This window comes from Panthera uncia, chromosome D4 (genome assembly GCF_023721935.1).
Source record: "Panthera uncia isolate 11264 chromosome D4, Puncia_PCG_1.0, whole genome shotgun sequence".
NCBI lineage: Eukaryota > Metazoa > Chordata > Mammalia > Carnivora > Felidae > Panthera > Panthera uncia.
The window spans coordinates 27,943,165-27,961,134 of record NC_064807.1 but is presented as its reverse complement, the minus strand read 5'-3'; the positions used below and the strand labels follow the sequence as shown (position 1 = coordinate 27,961,134).

The 17,970-nt window shown below is 39.4% G+C and overlaps 1 protein-coding gene and 1 non-coding gene across 9 annotated transcripts in view; both read right to left on the bottom strand.

Annotated features, from left to right (window-relative positions):
• The window catches only part of AOPEP (aminopeptidase O (putative)), a 340,428-nt gene extending 322,746 nt beyond the window's left edge, over positions 1-17,682 (bottom strand). For 4 of the 8 annotated variants that reach the window (XR_007458796.1, XM_049634234.1, XM_049634215.1 and 1 more), the window contains exon 1: positions 17,600-17,681. The gene's annotated coding sequence lies outside the window, so the exon portion shown is untranslated. Of the gene's footprint in view, positions 1-17,599 lie in introns of all 8 variants that reach the window. The other 4 variants (XR_007458785.1, XM_049634261.1, XM_049634225.1 and 1 more) reach the window with 2 other exon arrangements.
• On the bottom strand, positions 8,242-8,386 carry LOC125928251 (U4 spliceosomal RNA). The gene has a single exon (XR_007459605.1). It is a non-coding gene; the product is annotated as a U4 spliceosomal RNA (small nuclear RNA).
• Positions 17,683-17,970: the final 288 nt, after the last annotated feature.

The window sequence follows — 17,970 nt, the reverse complement described above, 5'->3', positions numbered from 1 at the left end:
TGCTCCCAACCACCTCCTTTAATACTCATACACCAAGCCAATATTCCCCCAGCCCCAATTCTTCCCAGGGCAAGCTATCAAGGACTAGGGATCACCCCAAAAGCCTAGACCCCTCCAAAAGGACTCAAACTAGCCAGTCCTAAGTCTGCTGACTTTGCCCTGCCTGGTCTTCCCCAGAAACCACAATAAAGGCTCAGGCTCCTGCTCTACCCTTGCTCTTCTGCCTCCTGACCAACCCTGGTGCTCCCATGTGTGGCTTTAGGGGTATGCCCCCTCCTCTTGGGAACTGTAAATAAGAAACTTTTCTTTCAAAGACAACTCATCTCCATGTCTGTCACCTGATCATACCTGATTAAAACAAATGCTGGGTCCATGTTAAAACATGTTATCATCCTATTAGGAGCTCTTTGGGAATGCAAACTACATACTTGATATCAGGGAGGATTCTTAAGGCTCTCTCTTGATTCCATCAATCTCTGTGTTGTTGGAAAGAAGGATTTTCACGGGGGATAGAAGAGATAGAAAAAGGATTTTCAAGGGGGTAGAAGAGACAAAAAATATAGAATAGAATATACTTGGTGAACTTCATGTTCAGCATAAGGAAAAGAGAAGCCCTAGTTATTTTTCAATTGTCTTTCAGTCTTAATTGTAACAGTTACTATCTTAGCACTGAATTGGTAACTATAATTGTAAAAACACCAAATCTTTAAACTCTGCATTTGTTAGCCGCCTTCTATTTTTTCCATAAGGGTTAGCAGTAAAATCCTGAATCCCACAAGGATCTGAAGATAACCATAGGGGCAACAAGGAAAGGTGAAAGCTAAGGATAGTGTAGCCTATCTGCAGCCAGTCTTGGGAAAAATAAAATCCCAGGAAAGGAGTGGGTGGAGGCAGTTCTGAGAGAGAAAACCAGGAGAAGCCCCTGAAATCTGCCACCAGGAAAAGAGCATGAAGATCCTACCTTGATTTGAGAAGCAGTCTTAGCAACAAAAGCCAAGGGGTTTCCTAACACTCTCCTAGGTAACTAACACTCAAAGCTAACCAGTATGAATAAGTGCTTAATCAACACTTGTTGAATGAATACCTCAATCTTATAAAATTGAGTATAGTTTTATGACACTCATGAAGATTTAGATATAGTACACTTTGTCATCCTATTAACTTAAACTCTTTGTGTCCTTTACTATATCTCCCTTGAGACAAATATACTGCTTTTCTCCTGTAGCATAAGGTGGTACAATTTTTCAAAGTGCTCTGATATATTTCAAAGTGTTCTTGCAATATTTCTTTGGAGTATCTGCACATTCAGCCATGGACTTTGAAAAAATGCCAGAGAAACTCCCATCCCACAAACGCTCCATGTTTCAGAGGTTCCAGGAACAAAGTATGGAAGATATCCAGATTATCGCCAGCCAGGAGAATGCCATTCACCCAAAACTTCCCTAGAATGTGTTGGTCCCAAACAAGCAACATGAATCTAAAAGTCCTTGGAAAGACCAAGAAGACCAGAGTCTTTTTCCTTTGGGGACTCAGTCAATTCAGAACTCATCTGGACTATTTAGAAATCTTTGAGAAGGCACTTGACCTTTATATCCCAGTATGAATAACAATTAGCAACTGCATCTAACATCTATTGGGTACTTGCTATGAGATAAGCAAGGCATATTAAATACATAATTTCATTTACTCCTCACTATCCAGTGAGGTCCGTTATCTCCATTTTACAGATGAGTAAACTGAAGCCCAGAGAGGTTAAGATAACTTCCCTAAGTTCACAGTTATTAGATGCCATAGTTGAAATTTAGATTCTTATGGTCTGGCTCTAGACCCTAGATCAGCACTATACTGTATTACCTCAAATACAGTCCAAGCCTAGATCAAAAATACCCATTTCAAGTGCAGCAAAGCTCGTTAGATCCTAACCCTGTAAGTTGAATGACACAAGCAACAGTGAAACAGGTCAAGGACTATCCCCATATCCCCATACAAACATGGACACCCACTGTTACCAGAGTCTTCCCCACCACTCTTAACACCATATTCTGTTGTTTATGGGCAAGAGGGTTTATACTATTCTATAGATCCTACATTTCAAGGAGCAACAAAATCTTCCACATACACCAAATGCAAAGTAAATTTAAATCCTGACCTAATAATACAACTACATAAAACTGCATTATACCAAACAATGCTACATGTTTGTATTCTATGTGTTAAAGATAAAATCATGCATTCATGTAATAATGTAACATTCCATATATCCATGAATAGCCAAAACACTGTCCAGAAACCATTCTTACCATCAGACACTGGACAAGATATTCTAGGAACTGGAAGATGGTGGAAAGGTATTTAAGGATGGAAATTAGAACATGAGAACACAAACTCATGTTTTAGGCCTCCTCAGCTGGCAGAAGTTCCAGCCTTGTTGACATATGCGTCTTTCACACCAACTTCCCCCACTACTCTCCAGAACAAGACAAACTCGGAATGGCTGGGAGAGCCCTCATGATACTGCCCAAGTCTTCTCTTCCAAGCTCAGTTCTTTCACCTGCTACTCACCCAACAATGGTTCTAAAACCTTCATAATCCCAGCTCGTGCTCAAATTCATTCGCTGTCCTCACTGCAGAATTTGAGTACAATGGTTGAAATCAGGCAGGACTTCAGCAGAAGCAAAAGGAAGGGCTATTATTCCATGAAGTGCTTTGTACACTACAGGTCCAAGATAAATAACTATTGAACATTTTAGTAGACATAATTCAGTTAATACAGCCTTTAAACATAAAAAGCCACCTGGGTGGCTCAGTCGGTTAAGCATCAAACTTCAGCTCAGGTCATGATCTCACAGTTGGTGACCTCGAGCCCCACAGTGGGTGAACTCGAACACTGCTTTGGGTGAGCCCCGCTTCTCTCTCTCCCTCTCTGCCCCTCTTGGGATTCTCTCTCTCTCTCTCTCTCTCTCTCTCTCTGCCCCTCACTGCACCCTCTCTCTCTCTCTCAAAAAAAAAAAATAATAATTAATTAAAAGAACTGGCTTAATATTTAATAAAGATGAGGGTTTTATCAGACCACCCAGGAATTTTTGTGCTAGGATAAAAGTTAACAAAACTTTTCAAACTCCATTAAGAGAATTAATATAATTTATTATTATCTATAAATATTCATAGAGTGGAAACAAGATCTAGATTAATAGAGCTGGGTTACAGAGTTCAGTAGGGTAAAAATAAAGAAATCGGAAAAGAAAATATAGACAAAAATATCAGCTTTTTCCATAAGATTTCCTCTTCTAGAATTGTTGAAAAACACTATTTTTAAATAGAAACTATTTTGGAAACTCAGTACTTAAAGAGGTATTGTGAAAATAGTTTATTAATGAACATTCTGCTACAGAGAAAAAGTCACTGCTCTGGCTCATAGGAAAATACATTTTACTAGCAAAAACAGATGACAGATACAGACTCCTTGAATCCATGACAACAAGAGACTCAAAATTCAGTTCCCACTCACTGCACGAGGCTCCTCTACAACACACCAACAGAAGTCATCTAGTAGCTATTCAAAGATTCCAGGTATTTTAATTAATTTATTTATTTTTTAATTTTTCAAAAGTTTATTTCAAGAGAGAGTGAGAGTGGGATCGGGGCAGAGAAAGAGAAGAAAGAGAATCCCAACTAGGCTCTGCACTGTCAGCACAGAGCCCAATATGGGGCTCGAACCCATGAACTGGGAGGTCATGATCGGGGTCAAGATCAAGAGTCAGACACTTAACCAACTGAGCTACCCAAGTGCCCCAAAGACCTCAGGTATTTTAAAATATTGTTTAGGAGTCCAAAATATCTTTTGGAGTGATGATAATACCTGAAAATTAGACAGAGGAGATGGCTGCACAACTCTGTGAATATCCTAAAAGCCACTGAATTATACAGTTTTAAAGGCTAAATTTTATGGTATGTAAATTACATCTCAACAAAGCTATTTGTTTAAGTAGGCTCTACACCCAACTTAGGGTTTGAACTCATGACCCGGAAATCAAAAGTTGCATTCTCTACCAATAGAGCCAGCCAGGTGCCCCAAAGCTATTATTTTTAAAAGTGGCAAAAAAGAACAGCAAACTGTTTTAACAAAGTCTTACAGTGGTTTTCTTACCCATGTCCTACAGAAGATAGAAAATCTTACATAATTTAGAAAAGACTCAGTAAAAACGTATCAATGATATTAGCAAGGATTAGTATAAGCTTCATGTTTTAAAAGGGCCATTTAAAAGAGATGTACATTGGGGCGCCTGGGTGGCTCAGTCGGTTAAGTATCCGACTTCGGCTCAGGTCAAGATCTCATAGTCTGTGAGTTTGAGCCCCATGTCGGGCTCTGTGCTGTCAGTTCAGAGCCTGGAGCCTTCTTCGGATCCCGTGTCTCCCTCTCTCTCTGCCCCTCCCCCACTAATGCTCTGTCTCTCAAAAAATGAATAAACGTTAAAAAAATTTTTTTAAATAAAAGAGATGTACATTGACTTGAATAGGAACTTGTAGTTAAAGATCTATGCTACACCCAATGCACATCTTCCAACATGGCATGGCATTTCAGCCTCAGAATTTATTTTGTATATGGTTTTAAAGACTATTTCAAAAAGTGTAAGCCCTGAGTATCTCCTAAACTTCGGTCATGTATGTACCACCTTCAGTATTTTTGCCATCTTCATACCACCTTGTTATTTATTAAATACTTTTTCTTCAATCCACTTTACCACTGACTCAACTTTTATAATATCCATGAAATCATGGGTTTGACTGGCTAATTTACATTTTTCCACCGTATATTAAAATGGACACATAACTATTAAAATTCAAAAGATGCTTATCCATGTACCACTTTAAATCATCTTGCACACAAGTCAAGAAAACACTGGTTTTAAAAAATCAGCTGAGCCTGGTAACATATCTGTATCTACACTTTAAAAACTGTTAAGGAAATCAGAATGTTCAAAAGCCACTTTGCAGCAAAATTTAGGACTGTCCTACTCTATGAAGGCACATTATCAGTGGGAGCCACAGGGCTGGCATTCAGCCAAGAAAACGTATTTGAGAATAACACTGGAGTGGATGGTACAGAAAGATGGCAGGCAGTAGGCCTCCATGAGGGAAGCAGCTGAAAGAACAAGGATGCTAGGTCCTCTTTACAAATTCTTGGGTTCTTGCTACAGCCACAGAGCTGAACTTGGCAGAAGACCAACTGCCTAATGGACAGGTGGGCAGGGCTTTTTATTTATCCTGCTTCCTTCCTGCCAACACCAGTACTGAAAGCCTGCAGAAGGGCCCACTCCTAAAGTAGTATTCTAGGGCAAAGAAAGAGTCTGGGCTCTACCACACCTGTTCCTCCCATCTAGAAGACATATGGGTTAGATTTCATTCTGAAATATTAGCACCGTAGGTGGTTTGAAACAGCTTCCTGAAAGGAGCTTACCCCCATTCCTGATGGGGGATGCAATGATACCATGCCCTCACACCCCTCAAAAAAAAAAAAAAAAAAACACCCTGAAGACACTGGATATTTAACCACTTTTTTTTTCACTTCCTTTTCACACTGCAAAGAGGACTACCTCTTTTTGTAGTTATCTATCCTAAATAAGTGACACAATTATAAGTCACTGCCTTTATTCTTATTCATTTCAAGAAGCCCTGAGTCCTAGGTAGTGAGGCATAGAGAAAGCCAGTAACTGAGGCTGTCTCCAAAGAGAACTGGGAGAGGGAAGGGGGGAGGGTGTGAGAGAGAGAGAGAGAGAGAGATGCTTCCTGCCCCAATTTTTGTTCTTGAATCATTTTTCTGGTAACTAGATAAAATAATTTTTATATAATTCTATGCAGTAAAAAATCATATATCATTTTAGATAAATCTACTCCTGCCCCAACAGTGAACTTAGGGTACTAGCCTATAGGCACAGTGACAGAGTATTTTCTTAATACTATTGATCCCTTTTTGGCTTCTAACACATGGCTTGGAGGCTGCAAAAAGATACACTTTTCCAGTATTTCCTCAACTAAATCCATTCCTTTTCTGTATAAAGTTTTAATATGTAGCCCCATAACTATAAACGTAGGCTTCCTAAAAACTATTTGGAAAACATGAACTATATACAACAAATTTTTAAATCTGACTGGTTTTGTGTTATAATGTTATACTGTCCAACTGGCCTTTGGGGGGGCATCTTTAACCTAGGAAGGATACTCATGATTTCTAGAACTTTATCCCAAGCATCTCTATACAATTTACTAGTGAGTATTAAATATTCAGAGAGCTTCACTGCTAGCAATTAAGATTCATATCTGTGAATATCTCCAGCAATTCAGGAACACATCTGTATCTCAGAACTCCTCAAGGATAAAATTGTAATCCAATAAATTACTGCTCTTCTCAAAGATCTAGCACGGTGTTTCTCAAAGCGTAGGCTGAGGATCACATGCATAAGAATGATCTGGTGAGGGGCACCTGGGTTGCTCAATCCATTAAGCGTCTGACTCTTGATTTTGGCTTAGGTCATGATCTCATGATCATGGTGGGGTCAAGCCCCGTGTCATGCTCTGCAAGGACAGCACAGAACCTACTTGGGGTTGTCTCTCTCCCTCTCTCTGCCCTTGCCCTGCTCATGTGCTCTTACTCAAAATAAAGAAACGTAAAAAAAAAATAAAATAAAAAAATAAGATCTTGTTAAAATACCAACTAGTGAGCTCCAAGAATGTGCATTTCTAACAAATTCCATATTGACGCTGCTGGTCTAGCAACCAGACTTCGAGAACCACTGGCTTAATCTAACTCTGGTTATAGTAACTCTGGTCTCCTCCCAATCAACACTGTTTAGGATTCACTGTGGAGTTCAATGATGCTAAAAAATGGCTCCACTTGGCAAATTTTCTAACCACTTTCCATAGGGCTTCTTGTGTAAGACTCTTCTCAGTATCTTCAAGAAGTTTCCATCATTCAGAACTTGTAGTATGGGTGAAAAGTTTGTCCTTTCTTGGCATCTGCAGGGATAAATACCCTTCACATCCCTCCCCTAATTCCTGGACTCTGTCTGACCTTACAGCCCCCACTTCCTACCCTGCGTGGACAACCTTTCTGTCCTCTATAGGAAACCATACTTCCTACAGCAGGAAAGCTGTAGGAAGGGCAAGAGGTCACTCTGTTCCTGTGTTAGGAAACTACATTTCCTTTAGCCAGAAATCAAGACAGACTCCCTCTACTTAGTGATTTATTTGGTGATTGTCACAGGGCTACAGCTACAGACAACCAAGGACAAGGAAAGGAGTACTGTACCCAAAGGCAAAATTTGACAAAATTAGATTCTTTAGAAATAGCATTCAGATCTCAATATTTACACTCTGCTCTTCCATGGGAATAAATATATAACAGATTTCTCCATTGAGAGATAGGTCCACAATTTACACACTACAAATAGGTGTCCCATTCTCTGTAAATGGCTTTCAAATCCATCTCACTGAGGTTTACAATATACTCCTAGTGATTATCATGGTCTCAGTGGTGAACTGAACATATATGCAGTTCATCCTTCCCAAGAAAAGAGATTTCAACTAATTCCTAGAAACTGAAAAGCATTTGGGAGAAAGATAATAAAGAAAACATATTTGATATAGCTTCAATATCTTAGAAGATCTCCAGGATCTCCATTATCTTTTCAATTTGAATATACAACTGAACATATGTAATTGGGGACCATGTTAAAATTAATTAGGATGATTTAAAAGGCAGGTTAAACAGTTTATTTTTCAGGGTGCCTGGGTGGCTCAGTTAAGCATCTGACTTCGGCTCAGGTCATGATCTTGTGGTTTGTGAGTTCAAGTCCTGCATCGGGCTCTGTGCTGACAGCTCAGAGCCTGGAGTCTGCCTCAGATTCTGTGTCTCCCCTTCTCTCTGCCCCTCCCATGCTCTTGCTCTGTTTCTCTCTGTTTTGCAATAATAAATAAACGTTAAAAAAAAACAATTCATTTTTCTTTGAGACTTCGATATATGCTTAAGGAAAAAGTATAGACCCGGAGAATGATACAGAACAATAGCAACAGGGAAGGATATTTAAAAAAAATTTTTTTTAATGTTTATTTATTTTTGAGACAGACACTGGCAGAATGCAAGTGGGTTAGGGGCAGAGAGAGAAGGAGCCAAAGCAGGCTCCAGGCTCTGAGCTTTCAGCACAGAGCCAGACACGGGGCTCGAACCCACAATCTGCGAGATCATGACCTGAGCCAAAGTCAGATGCTCAACCAACTGAACCACTGAGGTGCCCCAACAGGGAAGGATATTTTTAGGAAAGTTTTCAATTAGCAATAATCGCGCCTCGGATAAATCTCATTGGCTACGATACTGCCACTGCACAAAGCTGGAAGGATATTTTTAAAATGTTAGCCATAAACTGGTTAAATGCTGCAAATACTGCATAACATTAACAATTTACAAGGAGTGTGAAAAATATTACTTTCTTAAATCATTGTAAGAAAATGACTAAACAAAACATATTCTATGACCATGGTATTTCCAGAACCTAAAACACTCTATTAGAAAAGTCATTAAACCATGTTCAGAATCAAAATGATTTGTTACTAACAACAAAGTCCTTGGGCATACGTGTGTTCGAATGCCATCACTGAAGAATCTTATATCTGTCCAATACTGAATGTGGTTGCAGACTGAGCACAAAAATCGTCAAGTGTCATCTGCCGCTAGAGAACAACCGATGGGGATGTAATGCTGCTGCTTTTTAAAGCACAACTTCTGCGATAAAATGTTTCTGGCCTGCTTTTGTACTTAGGATGAATGTCCGTTTTTGTGGTTTGGAGAGAACAACTCATTTCTCCTTTGAGGTGTTAGATCCTAAATACCAAAATTAAGTCCTCAAGAAAAACTGGTCATTGTTCTTTATTGAAGTAACAGATTAATCTTTTTCTTGGAAATCCTCATATTTAAGTATAGAAATAAGGTCATAAAAAATCAGTTCATCACCATTAGGGGATTTAGCCATAATAGGATATTCCTAGACAGAGCTACTTATTATACTAGATCAAACATAGTATAATACTGATCAAATAGATCAGCACTCACAAAAAATAATTCATGAAAGAATCAAGTAAAAATGTCAAGGCTTTTAATGCCACCTACTTACTTCCTATTTTGCAAGACAATACTTGGGATATTACAATAAAACCTACATCAGCTTATATCTGTGGATAAGTTTTTTTTTAATGCCTTGTAAAAGAGGTGGGAGTTATTGCACTTTCTTGATGAATAATGCAAAGTAAGCATTATTACATAGGAAAAGCATCTAAAGGCATATTCTATGAATATGTCCAGCTTACTGAGTCCACTGTAATTACTTGTCAATCAACACCACACATACATATAATCACAGCTTAAAAATAAATATGAAACAGGGGCTCCTGGGTGGCTCAGTCAGTTGGGTGTCCAACTTCAGCTCAGGTCATGATCTCACAGCTCGTGGGTTCGCGCCCCACGTGGGGATCTGTGCTGACAGCTCAGAGCCTGGAGCCTGCTTCAGATTCTGTGTCTCCCTCTCTCTCTGCCCCTCCCCTGCTCACACTCTGTGTCTCTCTCTCTCTCTCTCTCTCTCTCTCTCTCTCTCAAAAATAAACATTAAATTTTTTTTAAATAATAAATATGAAATAATAAAGAGCAAAAGAGAAAACAATGGGGTGGGGGAAGGCAAGGGAAAAGAAGAACATCTCTAAGAGGTTGTAAGATTTAAGGATATGTTGATACATCTTCTGCCAAAGATAGCAGACTTCATAATGAGGTGCCCAAATGCAAAAGAAATACCCTGAAATTAGGTCACACAGCACAGAACCTGGGCTTATTGAAAAGTAATATACTTATAAGTAAAGGATCACAAAATCAGATCAAGAAAATACTGAAAAAGAAACAAAAAAGAACTCCTCACCTAAAAAATACTACAAAAACCAAGCTGAATAAATTCCATGACTTTTAAAAAAAATTTTTTTTTTACATTTATTCATTTTTGAAAGACAGAGAGAGAGACAGAGCATGAGCTGTGGAGGGGCAGAGAGAGAAGGAGACAGAATCTGAAGTAGGTTCCAGGCTCTAAGCTGTCAGCACAGAACCTGATGCGGGGCCAGAACCCACAAACCATGAGATCATGATCTGAGCTGAAGTCGGATACTGAGCCACCCACGTGCCCCCGCTGCCCCCACCATGACTTTTTAAAACACTACAGAAGGAAGGTCCATGGTCAGGGAATTGATAATGTTAGAAAAAGAACTGAGAAACACTTAATGGATAGAGTAAAGAAACAAACATCCAAAAAATCAGTTCTGGCAGCTGCTTTCCCAGCTTGTTCCGTAACTATAGGCTTTCTCTCTCTCCCCAAATTACCTACTCAGTGCCAACAACCTTTGCCTTCACTCCATTCGGTGAACCAATGGTCCATTCTTGACATTTTCACTACTTGGAACAGTTCCATCACTTAAATACTTCATTTCCATAATCTTATATCAGAGCATGGCTTCCTATTCTCCCTATTCTTTCTCTTAATTATTCACCAACTCTTATTATATTGAAACTCCAGTCCCTCAGCTTTTCCATTATCTTCAATGCATCTGCTCCCTCTGGTTCTAGGACAGAGGCTCCAATTGGGGAGTGCCCCTCAGAGGGTATCTGGCAATGTTTGGAGATATTTTTGATGGTCACAACTAGAGGGGGAGGCATATAGTAGGTAGAGGCCAAGAAGGCTAAACATCCTACACCGCACAAAACAGCCCCACAGCTTCTACATTTCTGAAGTTGAGAATCTCTACTCTGTGGTCTTCTTTAGATAATGTGGTTCCTTTCTTCAATCACTCTTAGAACATTTTAACCTCAATTCTCTTGCTCTTTCATCCTTCTGATACCTATTCTATAAAACCTTTCAACCAACTGAACACCCAAGTTTTCTACTTCTAAAGTCAGTGTACTGAACTCAACCAAAGCTAAAGAAATAAATTATTAAATAAATATCACACGACCATGCAAAAGGTGGATGCTACATATTCACAGATTCCAACCTCAATGAGACCCCCAGCATTACCAGGCAGGCAACCTTTCATGTGTCTCTCTCTAGTTGCCCCCTCAACTCCTGTTCTTTCCCCTCAGTGACTACTCTAAACTTTTACCTCTATCCCCAATCCTCCACCGAATCAGCACTCAATATCAGCAAATTTACCCACTTCATTTAGGAAAGTTTGCTACCATCAGGCAAGAATTTTCCCATATTCCCTCCCCACCTACAAACTTATTCACATTTATCCCCACCCTTCCCCAAGCGGTCCCTTCCAGGAAGGTGGAGTAAGTGTCCTTCCTGTCCCAGGACTCCCTGATCACAGCCTGTGACATCCTCTCCCACTGCCCTTCTCTGGAACCCTGCTTCATCAATCATCCAGCCCCTAAGGCCCCTCCCTCAACTTCATCCTCTCTCTCTCCACCCTTTACATCTCAGTAATAAGTGATTGTTCCAATCTCTTCTTGGGGTGGGGGGGGGTACATGAACAAAAACCCTTCCTTACTCCCACATTCCCCTCCAGCTCTTCTCTCTCTCTCTCCCCTCACAGCCAAATTCCTAAAAAGGACTGTCTTCACTTCCCACCCCCATTATTCCATCTCCCTTCCAGTCCACTGCTTACATCCTACCGTGCCACAAAAATTCCACAATGGAGGCAGATGACTTCCTATTTATCAACTGCAGTAGGTTCTTCCAGTCCTGAATTCTGGAGCATTAACACACATGACCGTACCCCTCCTTAAATTTCTCTCCTCTTTTGGTATTTGTGATACCATTCTCCTCTATCCCTTCCTGCCAATTTGGTGCTTCCTTCTCCCCCTTCGTAGATGCTGGTGTGTCCTCCAGCTCTAGCTTCTATTTTTCTCATGTGCAATCCATGCTCTATTCACTTTGACCTCATACACCCAGTCCTGATCTCCTCTAAGTTTTCTTAGTGAACAACACCACCATCTACTCAGTTACCCAAGTACCCCAGATTTCTTACTCTCAGCCACACGTAAACAATTGCAAAGTCTTACTGATTTAACTTGAATACCTCTTGAATCCATCATATCAATTCATTCTCTTGGCAACCTATCCAATTCAAGTCATTCTCTCTCACCTAGAACGTATTATAAGATTAAGTACATATGAGTAAAAATGGGAGTCCCTCTTACAAGTAAGGATGCTACATACGTACAATGAGGTATGATTAAAAAGAACACAGAACATTGGAACTCTTTTTAAAAAAATGGATTCTAATACCGTTTGAATATAGGGAAATCATTTAAGCATCCCAGGCTTCAGATTCCCAACTGCTGAATGAAGGGTATGAGAGAAATATCTAAGGACCCTTTGCACCCTTAACATTCATTCTATAATTCTATTTCCTCCAGACATTACTCAGACAGTTGATACCTCCAAATATGCACCATACTTGCTACATATGCAAAACATTATTACTGCAAATGAAATAGGCTGATATATCTCTCTTTTGCTGCCAAAATCTATCAAGCATATCCCAATTCCCATCAGTTTCAAAAACCAAACCTTCAACTGCAAGTGTCAAAGAAATAAAATGTAAACAAAGGAAAAAGCCAAGAAAAAATTATAATGAAATTGATTATATATATAAAAATGTTATCTGAAGATAATTTCTTCAGGAATCAAACCATGCAGAGTAATGAGTTAGCACCAAAATGAATGTGCCATAAACGATCCTGACAGTAACGTTATAAACAAAAAACTCTTTTTACACACAGAAAAAGAGTGAGGGAATTGTGCAACATCTAAAGTCAATGCCAACAAAATATATATGCAATATGAGATCTTAAAACGTTTCAAAATCTGTTTTTTCAAAGACAGGCTCTCAGAGAAAGATAATATGAACTAAGCTTTGAAAACGCAGTTTGAATGTCATTCAAATGTTATCGCCCAGCCAAATAAGAAGCACCTGTCATCCTTTTGACAATTTGGGTTCAGAGGCTCTTCTGTTACCTACTGAGCTCAGAAGTAATGTTCTATTTTAAAAACGGTATAAAAAGAGAAGGTAGAGGAAGAGTGTGGCAGGCAAGAGAATTTACGTTGCAAAATTGGTAGTGAGCCAAATGTCAACACAAAACATAGGATAAATCAACTCTGGAGCCACCTAGCCTGAGTTCAAATCCCAATTTCACCACTTTGCCAGCCTTGCAATTTTAACAATTCAATTACTTTTCTCTGTGCCTGGTTTCTTCATCTATAAAAGAGAATGGTGATAGTACCTACTTCACAGGTAAAGTGCTTGGAATAATGCCGGGCATGCTGTAAACACTGTAGAAATACTATGTAATGTTATCATGATTATTATTTCCCTTATTCTATTTAGACTAAATAATAGGTGAGAAGAAAAATTACACTATAATGCATGCTCAAGCTCCAGTTTAACACTATTACCAGGCATTTTGTTTACTGTTCAATAACATTATTTCAAGTATTTCCATTCCCATCCTCTAGAAGTTCACAAACCAAATCACCAAGTATTAAATTCATACTATATGGAATGAGAAGTCTATAAAAGCATGATTCAATATGCATCAAAAGTATAGTATATGCTATACACATACAATGGAATGTTACTCAGCCATAAAAGGAATGAAATTCTGATAGATGCTACCACACAGATGAACTCTACTACAACATGGGTGAACACTGAAAATATATGAAGTGAAATAAACCAGATACAAAAGGATAGTGTATGACTCCACCTAGAATAGGTAAATTCATAGAAACAGAAAGTAGAATAGAGGTTACCAGGGGCTGGGGGGAGGGGGAGAGGGGAATAGGGAATCATTTTTTCATGGGTATAGAGTTTCTGTTTGGAATGATGAAAAAAATATGGAAATGGATAATGGTGATAATTAAACAATACTACAAATGTGCTTAATTGCAATGAATTATATGCTTAAAAATGGTTAAAATAGTTAATTTTATATTATGAATATTTTACCACAATCAAAATCTTTAAAACATACAACCTACATTTTCAACAGGAAGTTTTAACATGAGTATCAGCTTTAATGGTACTAAAATTAAAAAAGTAGATCACTTATTCTCAAGTTCCTGACTAGGGATACCAAAGGAGTCAATATCAACTCCTAGCTTGAACTTGGTTTAAAATACATGCTTGAAAATGGGTACACACTTTGTAAATTCAATAAGGAACATTATTTCATTTTGCGTATAGTCAATTTTTTTTTTAGCTCATTGAAGACAGAAAAAGAGAATTACACTGAGAAGGTAGCTTTATATGTGACCAATGCATAATGGTTAGTTCTATGAGGAGGTATTTATCCACAAAGAATCATAACATGAGAGCAACAGCATACCTGTGCAGAGCACAATAAACAGATATATAAATCAACTGGTATTCAATTCAAAAGTAGAGTGGGTTCCCATATATTGGTAAACCATAATTTAAACCACTGAAATATCCCCCAAATTCAAAACAGAAATTAAAGGTCTATTATTTTGATACATATAATAACATGAAATATTTGAAGTCTTCACTCCAAACAGTGCAACCAAAAAGCATATTGCATTTCAAAGACAAAATGAAAGTAAATTTAATAAATTAGCATTTTCCCAGAATGGCTAAGGTTAAGGCACTCTAGTTAGGATAATTTAATTCTCCAGTAAAGTCATAAATATTATATATCAAATATCATTCAAAGAATAACAATTTTCAGAGAACTAGAATGCAATTTTCAAAGAACCTAAGGCCCAAACTAGAATAATATTAGCAAACACTTACATGGCTCTTCCAATATGCCTGATTTGTTCTAAGCCCTTTTCATAAAGTAACTCACTTTACCCTCACAACATCTTCTGATAAAAAGTATCTTATTATTCCCATTTTACAAATGAGCAAATTGAGGTGTAGAGGGGTCAACTGTCCTGTCTGGGCTCACTGAGCTGCTAGTAAGTGACAGAGCTAGGACCTGAATAATGGAAGTGTGGTTCCCCAGTCCCTGAATGTTTTTATTTTTTTAATGTTTATTTATTTATTTTGAGAGAGAGAGAGAGAGAGAGAGAGAGAGAAGGAGACAAAGGGCAGAGACAGAGGCAGAGGCAGAGGGAGAAAAAAATCCCAAGCAGGCTCCACGCAGCCAGCGCAGAGCCCAACGAGGGGCCTTAACTCACAAACCGTGAGATCATGACAGCCACCCAGGAGCCACCCCACGCTCCCCCCAACCCCATCCCTATGGTTAATCACTATGGTTTACTATCTCTTGGTGACAGTGAGGAATGGAATACATAAAGTGTAGGTAAACTCCAAATGCAAAGCAGTTTGGGTGGTCAAATATAATAAAATCTCTGAGGAAATTACCAAATTATAACACAGGACAGTAAGAGGGCACTTGTTGGGATGAGCACTGGATGTTGTATGTAAACAATGAACCACAGGAATCTACCCCAAAAACCAAGAGCACATTTCACACACTGTATGTTAGCCAATTTGACAATAAATTATATTATAAATAAATAAAAATAAAAAATAAATTAAAAAATTTTTAATTAAAAAAATAAAATGACTGCTCTGAGCAGCATCAGGGTGGTTCAGTCAGTTGAACGTCAGACTTCAGCTCAGGTCATGATATCATGGTTTGTGAGTTCGAGTCCCACATTGGGCTCTCTGCTGTTAGCACAGAGCCCACTTCAGATCCTCTGTCCCCCTCACTGTGCCCCTCCCCTGCTTGAACTCTCTCCAAAATAAATAAATATTAAAGAATAAATAAATAAAATGACTGCTCTAAGACATTAAGAAAAGATTAAAATACATCAGTATACTTAGTATTTAAGAAGGCAAGGAATTGTTTAGGACATTTAAAATTTTTCTATCCAAAATAGTCAATAGGGTTTTTAATTCTTAAAGGGGTAAAACTTTCCAAAATCATGAATTACACATTCCCTGAGGGGTCTAAAAAGAAGGAAGAAGGGTTGTACTGAGCAATCTTGCTTCCCACTTATCTCATTCTTAAGGATTGTGTGTGTGTGTGTGTGTGTGTGTGTGTGTGTGTGTGTGTCTAGGGGGAATCATAAATTAAGCTTTCCAGGCATTTTAATTCCAGGTATATAAGAACTTAATACTAAAGATATTACAAAGTGTCAAATCATTTAGATAGATGAGTGAATAAACTCACACAATTAGATGTGACTACTGTGAAAAAGCTGGAATTTTGTCATTTATAGTAGAGTCATTTAAAAACAAACAAACAAAAAAAAGGTATATGCTTTGAAGTCATACACGGACCTGAACTTAAAGCCTGGCTCCAGCATTTAGTTAGAGTTTTTGGCAAGTTAACCTCACATACCTGCGCTCGTTTCCTTCTCTGTAAATTGAGGATTAGTAATTCCTAACTCACACAAGGTTGTTGTGTGAGCTAAGAAGAAAACATATGCAAAGTGTCAAATGAAGTCCCTGAGACACAGCAGATGGTTAACAATGAGTGACTATTATTTCCATAACCTTATTCTACTTTGTCCCCCTAATATTAGAAGAACCTAATCTTACCAATTAGCAAGTAATTGGCAGGCTTCTCAAAATTATATGAAGATATGCTCTATTCAAAAATGGAACACACTTAAAGACAAACACAAAACCAAACCATCACCAGATCATAGATTTCAGAATCCTGCCTTTCCTCCCATATCTATTCTGGTTGGTTTTGTAACAACCGGTGTCCCACTATCAACAATATGAATTTTTTTTTTAATTTTTTGCTGTCTACACATTCCCAGTGGGGTTCTGATACTTATTTTGCTGACTAACTTTGCAAAGGTACTTGTCGCCACCGCTTGAAAACCAAAAAGGAAACTAGGAATAAGGAATATTTTAATGAGATGCTGTAACTGTTCCATCCATCTCAGCAGTTGATTGGATCCCATGTGGATCATTTATTATCACACTAGATTTTCACATTCCTTCGCCATTCCCTTATTCAACAAATACGTGCGTTAAGGAGTAAAACTGACTGACAGAAAGAATGCTCTTTAGGGACACCCAAATTCAAAGCTTGGTGATCTCAGTAAGGATTCTTGGGGCGGGTGTTGGGGGTGGTACAGGGTTGGGGGGCAGGGAAGGTGGTTGGGCTTCACTGCAAGTGGAAATTAAGAGACCTGTAAACTGTTTTTGTCTCCTTAAACACGACTGGAGATGAGTCTTGTGGAGCTAGGAGCGGAGGGGGGGGGGGTTAAGTGGGCCTGGAGGCAAAAGAAGGAGACAAATGCAGGCTGAAGAAGGGTCTGTGCCAGTGGGGAGAGGAGAGGTCAGGGCCCATCGCCACCCCAAGAGCTGAGGCGGAGAGAAGTGGCAGCTCAGCCCAAGTCCCCAGGACGGGTTCAGCCTCAGGAGTCTGAGACGACTCAGAAGGGATAGGGACCCCACCGACGGAAGATGAGGATTGAGGAGGGTTCCCGGTCGCCTCTAGAACAGGATGCTGCTGTCCCCGCCGCCATCGCGGCGCGAAAGGAGAGGAAGGCAAGGACCCAACTGGGAGCGTACATGTTACCTGTCTCAGTCGCCTGCCCACCGGTCTCCACTTCCGCAGACTCTGGGTTACCACGGGCTACCCCGGCCGCGTCGAGTGACGTCATCCACGCGCGCCCGGGACGCTGCCGGCCCGGCCCACCCCTTCAGGAAGACTGGGCGGAGTCTCCGAGGGGAGGTCTGCGCAAGCGCAGAGCTGCGGCGAGCGTGGGCTGGTGGGGAATGTTCGGCTGGTTTTGGGAAGTGTGGGGTTGCCCTTGTTTCTCGATTATTTCTAATTGCAAAGTCTTACAAGTATTTTGGAAAGGAAAAGTTACTGAATTACAGTAGTGCACTTTTTTCCTTATTTTTTTTTCGGCCTCTGTTATATATGAGTGTAAGTGTATATATTCA